General features: G+C 45.2%; 1 pseudogene; it reads left to right on the forward strand.

Moving 5' to 3' along the window:
• The first annotated feature begins 3,353 nt into the window (after positions 1–3,353).
• Positions 3,354–3,617, forward strand: LOC150054587 (signal recognition particle RNA; annotated as a pseudogene).
• Positions 3,618–7,985: the final 4,368 nt, after the last annotated feature.

Here is a 7,985-nt window from a genome sequence, read left to right on the forward strand (position 1 = left end):
ATCTGGAAGGAGACAAAGGGTCTGCCGCAGGTTTCTTGGCCCGCCCACCTGGGATGTCTTCCGTCTGCCCAGTCCAGGGCCTGGATGCTGACTAGCTGAATCCTTGATCAACCTTCCCTTAGGCTGGCTGGGCTGTCTCCATCAGGGATATATAAATAGATTTTTGCTGTACCTATTTCCCCCCCTCACCAAAATTGCTGATGGTCTGACTTTTTCCTTAATCTTGGTGTAGGTGTAAGGTCAGGATGGTGTCCCTGTCTCCATCGTGGTGTACTAGGGGTTCATATCTGGGCTGGGGGGGCTGGGGTTAGATTCAGTCGCTGAGTCAGGTGTGTGAGGAATGGTATCACCCACTGTGCCTGGATGAAGTTTCTCAGCTGTGCAGAGCGGGTTGGGCTGGTTCATTGCTCAGTGGTGAGCAGCTACAGGAGACAACAGGGGTGGCTATGCGCTCCCGTCTTATCACTGCTCATCTTTGGCAAGGCAACCCTCTGATCTGAGCCTCAATTTATTCATCTGAAAAGCAGGGGAGGCTCATATTTCCTTCTTAGGAGAACATTAACATAGTTATCAGGTCCTCTGGGTATCAGTGGCTTGCACCTAGAGTCCTAGCTTCTCAGGAAGCTGAGTTCTGAGGATCATGGTTCAAAGCCAGCCCAGGCAGTAAAGTCCATGAGACTCCCATCTCATTTAACTACCACAAATCCAGAAATGGTGCTGTGGCTCAAGTAGAAGAGTACCAACCTTGAGTGAAAAAGCTAAGGGCCCTGCACACAAAGTGTGCTAGCGATTGTGTGAATGTGAGTTTGTATGTGTATGTTTTAGCCTCTCTGCTCCTCATTTTTCTCATCTGTAAAATAGTGATATTCAAATGCTTTGTACTATTTTGAGACCTGAAAAGGCATAATACTTGGAAAGCACTTAGAATACTGGGTAGCACATGAGCTTCTGCTAAGCACACAATGGGCATTCTTGTTCATCTGTACTGACTTGTGCAACTTTAATTATTGACATTCTATTCTAGAATCTGGAAACTGAGAATGGCACCTGAAAGCCTGTATCCTTTATATGGCACTAGCTTCACCATATCCCGTGACTTTCTGGTCCCTTCTGCCAAAGTCAGTGAAAACTGTTGTCCTTGCATTGAAGCCCAAGATTCAGCTGAGGCTGGCGGAGTGTGGAGAACCCAAACACCTATCCTACGCCCTGAAAGTGTGGTCCCAGTGACTGCATTAGGCACTGATGGTATAAAACCAATACCCACGGTCCCTGAGAAAGAGCACACAAATCAAGAGGCAGGAAAACAAACAAACAAAAAGTCAAGAAAACCAATCATCAAACAGACTTTTAAAAGTTATGAGAAGGGCTGGAGGTATAACTTAGTGTTACAATGCTTACATAATTCCCTGAGTTAGAACCCCAGCACTTAAAAATAAAGATAGTTTTAATGAACGGAAGCTTGTGTCCCATGGAGGACACACAAGAGGCCCTAATCCAGGCGGCAGGCTGGGAACTGTCCCTATGGGGAAGTGACACTTCCAGACCAGAGCTGCTCTGCTGAGCACCTTTAGATGTACTAGCTCAGGTGCTGTTACTCTGGCCTGGCCAAGGTCTAGCAATAGCTGCCACCCATCCTGCTCCTGCATGTTTCATCCTCTTCCTGTCATGGCCGCCCCTCCTTTCTCATCCCCCACGTTCCCTCCCAGCACAGCCATTCCTATGCCATCCCTTCTGTTTGCAATGGTAATCTCTCCCCCACCCCATAGTGACTCTCTTAGGTCATTTACTTAGTTATATTTTATTTATTTATTTATGATACTGTGGTTTGAAACCAGGGCCTTGTGCTCTTGCTTGGCCTTTTCTTTCAAGGTTGATACTCTACCACTTGAGCCACACCTTCATGTCTGACTTTTTGCTGTTTAATTGAAGATATGAGCCTCATACAGGGCTGTTGGTCCAGGCTAGCTTCAGACCTTGAACTTTAGATCTCAGCCTCCTGAGGAACAAGGGCGACAGGCGTGACCCACTGGCACCTGACTTTTCTTTGAGATCTTGGTGAGATCATGTCTTCCTCCAAAGTGCCTTTGCTGGGCCCATGACTGAACCGAATCCCCCATTTTTGATGCAGCCTTACTTAATAAATGTTCTGCAATTATCTAATTGTCCCATCTCCTCCAGACCAAAGAGAGGTTGGAAATGATAACTGAAGCAATCAATCAATAAATGGGTAAAGCAAGACAGTGTGTTTATTAATCCTGAGATACCCTGGAAATCATTGCTTCTTTTTAAAGTCACATATAACACTTATTTGTAGGAGTTCATTTTAATACATGTCATCTATCATCACATTGCAAAAGAGTGTTTCACCCATCCATCCAATAGCTCATGAAGCACCGGCTTTGAGTGAGGAACTGGGTTTCCAGAACTGAGGTGAGAGATGTTATCTGGGTGCAAAAGACTAAAAAAGAAAAAGACAATCAAATGCCTCTGAAATCGCTGACTTTGGAGAGCCATCGCTGTCACCAATGCCCAGTGGCAGGACAGACCTTTAGCTCAGGTCCTGCCCTCTGGGAGTTCACAACAAGAAGTTGACATGGGCTCAAGAAAACCCTTCAGAAAAGTCCAGCCAGTGGGCCAGGCTCTAGCCACTTTGAAATGTGCCCTGGCACAGGGAGAGGAGTCTTTTGTTGGAAACGAATGCTCCGGAGCAGCAGACTGGCTGGTCTGAGCCAGCAGGGAGCCAGGCTAGCCATGGATGAGCACCTGACTGTCTGGTCCTAGTGTCCTTCTCAGCTCACTGGAATGTTGCTGTAGACGGATGATCCCTGAGGCCTGACAGTCTAGAAATGAAGGAGGGCAGGTCTGTCTGTGACAGCAATGGTTTCTTCACCCTGTGAAACCTGAGCAGACAAGCTGAGAACAGCTCTTGCCTCTGCTCCCCTGTCCTGGAATGAACTTTTGGCTTAGGATTCTTGCTATCCTGAATGAGAGACCTGTTAATGGCAAACACAAGGTGACAGGGTCAGGATGAGGACTGCTCTGGAGAGGAGCAGCTTATGAGAGGGAGTGAAGAGGCTTCCTTTCCGATTTGTTTAAATGAGGGGAAATGTACTGTTCTTGATGGATATACCATAACACCTGTCAATTTCCTGGTTCATTTAACCAATGTTTATTGAGCTACTATTATGTGCTAGATCTGCACCATGCTGGGGCTCAGGATACAGTAGTAAATGAGTTATGGTTCTTGTTAACATTTTGTTCTTTCTAAGACATTTGTCGGGGCCAGAGTTTGGCCTAGTACCTGCCTAGCGTGCACAAAGATCCTGGTTTGATTCCTTGGTATCACATCCCAAGCCAGGCAGGCGCAATGGCGCACGCCTGTAATCCCAGGCAGAAGGCTGCGCTCCCGAGTCCAGGAGTTCTGGGCTGCAGTGAACTATGCTAATCAGGTGTCCACTCTAAGTTCGGCATCAATATGGTGACCTCCCGGGAGCTGGGGAATACCAGGTTGCCTATGGAGGGGTGAACCGGCCCAGGTCGGAAACAGAGCAGGTCAAAACGCCTGTGCTGATCAGTAAAAAGCCGGAAGTGGTGCTGTGGCTCAAGTGGTAGAGCTCTAGCCTCGAGAAAGCCCAAGGACAGTGCTCAGGCCCTGAGCTCAAGCTCCAAGATTGGCAGAAAAAAAAAAAAAAAAAAAAAAAGAACCCAAGTAAGTAAGGGTTGAGAGCATGGCGTAGTGGTAGAGTGCCTGCCTAGCATGCACAAAGCCCTGGGTTCGGTTCCTCAGTACCACATACACAGGAAAAAAAAAAAAGCCAGAAGTGGTGCTGTGGCTCAAGTGGTGGAGCACTAGCCTTGAGAGTGCCAGGCCCTGAGTTTAAGCTCAAGCAATGGCAAACAAAACAGACATTTGTCAGGATAGCAATCAATTCTTGTTACAATCCTGTAAGTCTGACAAGAGCAGTACTGCTTGCTATAGTTTGCCATTCAAAGGAAATATTTTTATGTGCTACAATGTTTGATTCCTACCTGTGACAGTTTTGAGGTAGAGGATCCTTTAAAAGTTGAGGCTTAGGATGGCGCTGGTGGCGCATGTGTATTAGCCTAGCTCCTCAGGAAGCTGAGATCTTGGGAATGAGGTCCACGCAAGATAGTCCATGATACTGTTTTCTCCAATTAGCTACCAGAAAATTGGAAATGGAGCTATGGATCAAAGTGGTAGGGAGCTATCCTTGAGCATAAAAGTTCAGGAACAGCACCCAGGCCCTGGGTCCAAGCCCCACAACTGTCAAAGCAAAACAAAACAAAAAACAGGTCAAGAGAGCAAATAACTTAGGCTTTAAGATGCATAAAATGATTCAGCTTTTCTAATGTAATGTTTTCTTTTACTGTGCCAAGGGAAGTAGGAGTTTGTACACACACACACACACACACACACACACACACAGACACACACATTCTTTTTTAAAGTTATTTTTTAAATCGATTATCTTGTTTAGAAAGTGGCGTGGCATGTGACTAGTCACCAACTTGATGTATCTGTGAGATCCCTGGAGACTCTTCCTCGGCCACCTTTCTACATTGAATTTTGTTTGCTTTGGTTTTTTTTTTTTTTTTTTTGTTTTTTGTTTTGCCAGTCCTGGGCTTAAGCTCAGGGCCTGAGCACTGTCCTTGGACTTTCTCAAGGCTAGAGCTCTACCACTTGAGCCTCAGCACCACTTCTGGCTTTTTGCTATGTATGTGGTACCGAGGAATCGAACCCCGGTCTTCGTGCATGTTAGGCAAGCATTCTACCACTAGGCCAAACTCCCCGCCTGGTCTTGGCTTTTTTGAGACAGGGTCTTGTGGTCTCCAGTTTTTAGTCTTCCAGCCTCAGCCTCCTGAGTACTGGCATTACACGTGTGCCTACATTGAGTTTAGTGGTTCACCCAACCATGAGAATCTGATAGTTATGCTGGATGGGATAGAGAAGGCCTCACAAGACCCCTGAGCTTATTCTCCTTATTCACAATTTCCTTTTTAGCACTTTGTTGTTGAATGGAAACAAAACCCTTGGCTTGCTAGGAGACAGACGGGAGGCCTATGTAAATCCTCGCTTTCACCATGCCTGTCACACCTCGATGCCTATCTTGTCAAGCTCTGCTTAGAAGGGCTTATTGCTGAACTCAAGCACAGCTTGATTTGAAGCTGAAAGGCCTCCCTGGTTACATATAAGCCCCCTCGGGGTCAGAGACACAACTTATGCTTCTGTGTCTCCAAGCACCAAAGAACACGCTGTTCTCCATTTAGATGCTCAATAAACCTTAATTGATCAGTTGATTGGAAATAGCTATAGAGAGAAAATGCCTGGAAAAACAATCTCCCAAAGGCTGACAGCCAGCAGGAGTGGAGGGGGACAGGGGACTTCAATCAATGTGCTTGCTCATTCCCAAAGCAAAGTTTAAAGTGAATGACTGAACAGAGTGCAAATATGCAAACACCCAGCAATGAGGGAAAAGCTAAGCTAAGTGGATTATATTAAGGTTCTATGGTTACTTAAAAAGCAATTCTGTTGTCTATTTTAATACAGAGAAATGCATATCAGATACTAACATGGGGAAAGAAAAATCTGAAAAAAATGTAAAAAATACACATACCTTAGAAACATAAGAAAACTTGGCCATGGAGAAGCTACTCTTCTACTTTGTAAAACTCCTGAAGCAAAGGGACTAGTGATTACAGAATCATGCCTGTCACACTGAGTGATGTCCTGGGAGAAGTCCTGGGGCCAGGTCATCATGTGACCCTGCAATCCTGGTACTGACAATGGATTACTTGCCCTCCATTTGGTACCTGTGAAGTGGGAATTGTAACTCATTCTGCCTGTCTCATCAGAGAAAAATGTAAGACTGTATTGATGCTATGTAATCTAATGTTCATAGGATTAGAATTAATAATGCCTATGACTAAATAGTGCTGATTCACAATGGTTCAGGAATTACAAACTAGACAACATATAATAATATATAATAATAGGGCCGGGAGTTTGGCCTAGTGGTAGAGTGTTTGCCTAGCATGCATGAAGACCCGGGTTCGATTCCTCGGTACCACATACATAGAAAAAAGCCGGAAGTGGTGCTGAGGCTCAAGAGGTAGAGCTCTGGCCTTGAGAAAGCCCACGGACAGTGCTCAGGCCCTGAGCTCAAGCCCAGGACTGGCAAAAAAAATTAATATATAATAATAGACATTATTCTCTTTGACCTAACTTACACAATAATGCTGTTATAGGTTCATTCATCTTATTTGACAGATGAAAAAAACTGTATATAGAGGCTGAGTATATGTCTTCTAACTAAGTAATCTGTCCCAGATAGAGAACATTCCAAAGTGAATGATTTGGGCACCATGATCATATCAGCTAGCACCCAGAAATTCTTGCTGGAATGACCTTGGCTTGCTTACTTGTGAAATTCCCCAAAGAGATTTTTTTTTGAGACAGAGTCATATATTGTCCAGGTTGACCTCCCAAGTTGCTGGAGCTGTAGGTATGCACTATAGTAATGCAGGAGAATATGTCTCCTAATATCTGATGTGGCTTGAATGGTGGATAGTGACAATCATGGCTTCAGCCAGTCTCTGTTTCTCTAGAAGGTCCACTTCCAGATGATGCGCACACAGGCCACAGAACACGTTCCAGTGCATCAGGGACCTGGGATTCAAACTCATGTGTTCTGTGGGTAGAATCTTTTCTTGGGCAATCAGCAAGTTCCTAGGGGTGCATGAGTGTAAATGGCCAACGACCAAGAAAGAGGCCAGTGGTAAGCACTTAGGAATGTGGTACGATCCAGTTCCTAATATTTCCTGGTCTTCTCCTTCTCTTCCCTGTCTAGTACCCTCCTCTTCCTTCCTGGATGATGAAACATAAGCCAGGATGGGGTTAAGTACAGTCATCAGAGCCACAGGAAGGAAAAATATGTAAATAACTAGAAGAGGTACACAGGTCAAGTTGTCTCTTCAGAGCCAATGCAAAGGCAGAGTAATGAGATATCTATTCCTGTTGAAAGTGCCATCTGTTCTGCTGGTCAGTAGGCCTGAGACCCTGAAGGAACAGATGGAAAGCACCTAAAGTCAATTTATTTTCACTTCTAAAGGGATCCAGAGAAAAGGCTTGGTCCCTTGATATTGAAAAAGTCCAGACAAGCCTCTGTCTCCTGCCATGGCTGTTGGCTTGGGTTCAGCTAGTCAGATTGTCACAGAAGCTGCCAGGGGGAAAGGCAAGAGGTGCTGAGCACTGGCTAACCTTGACAGTCTCAGCCTCTAAAGACCTCCTAGAGACATTACTGAAGGAAAGAACAGCTATTAAATCAGATTAATTCTGGGCCAGGAGTTTGGCCTAGCGGTAGAGTGCTTACCTAGCATGCACAAAGACCAGGGTTGGATTCCTTGGTACCACATACATAGAAAAGCTAGAAGTGGTGTTGTGGCTCAAGTGGTAGGGCCCTAGGCTTGAGAAAGCCCAAGGACAGTGCTCAGGCCCTGAGTTCAAGCTCCTGGACTGGCAAAAAAAAATCAGATTAATCCTAACTAGATTTGGTCTGCCTCCTGGGGTATGTATAAAACTTGAAGCTGGGCATGGTAATTCATAGCTATAATGCCAGGACTTGGGAGACCAAGTCACGAGGATTGAGAGTTCAAGGTCAACTTAGACTATATAGTGAGACCTTGTCTAGGAAAAAAAACAGCTGGTTTTTTGTTGTTGTTTTTTAAGGAAGGTTTGGATGCTTCTGGAGACTTCATTTAGGATATTTCTGTGGCATCATTTTCTCCAACTTTCAATGGTTAACTCAAAACTTAGGAAGGAGTGAAGCTGGCACCAAGCACAGACTATAACAGGCCAGCTCTCCTGGAGAATGGTAGGGATTAAATGGGAGATAACAGCTCCAAGCAGAAGCTTTGAGGGCAGGAAGGGTAGAAAGGGAAAATGTGAGGATGGAAGATTTGCTCAC

The sequence above is a fragment of the Megascapheus bottae genome, chromosome 14, assembly GCF_031878675.1.
Source record: "Megascapheus bottae isolate mThoBot1 chromosome 14, mThoBot2.hap1, whole genome shotgun sequence".
Classification (NCBI taxonomy): domain Eukaryota; kingdom Metazoa; phylum Chordata; class Mammalia; order Rodentia; family Geomyidae; genus Megascapheus; species Megascapheus bottae.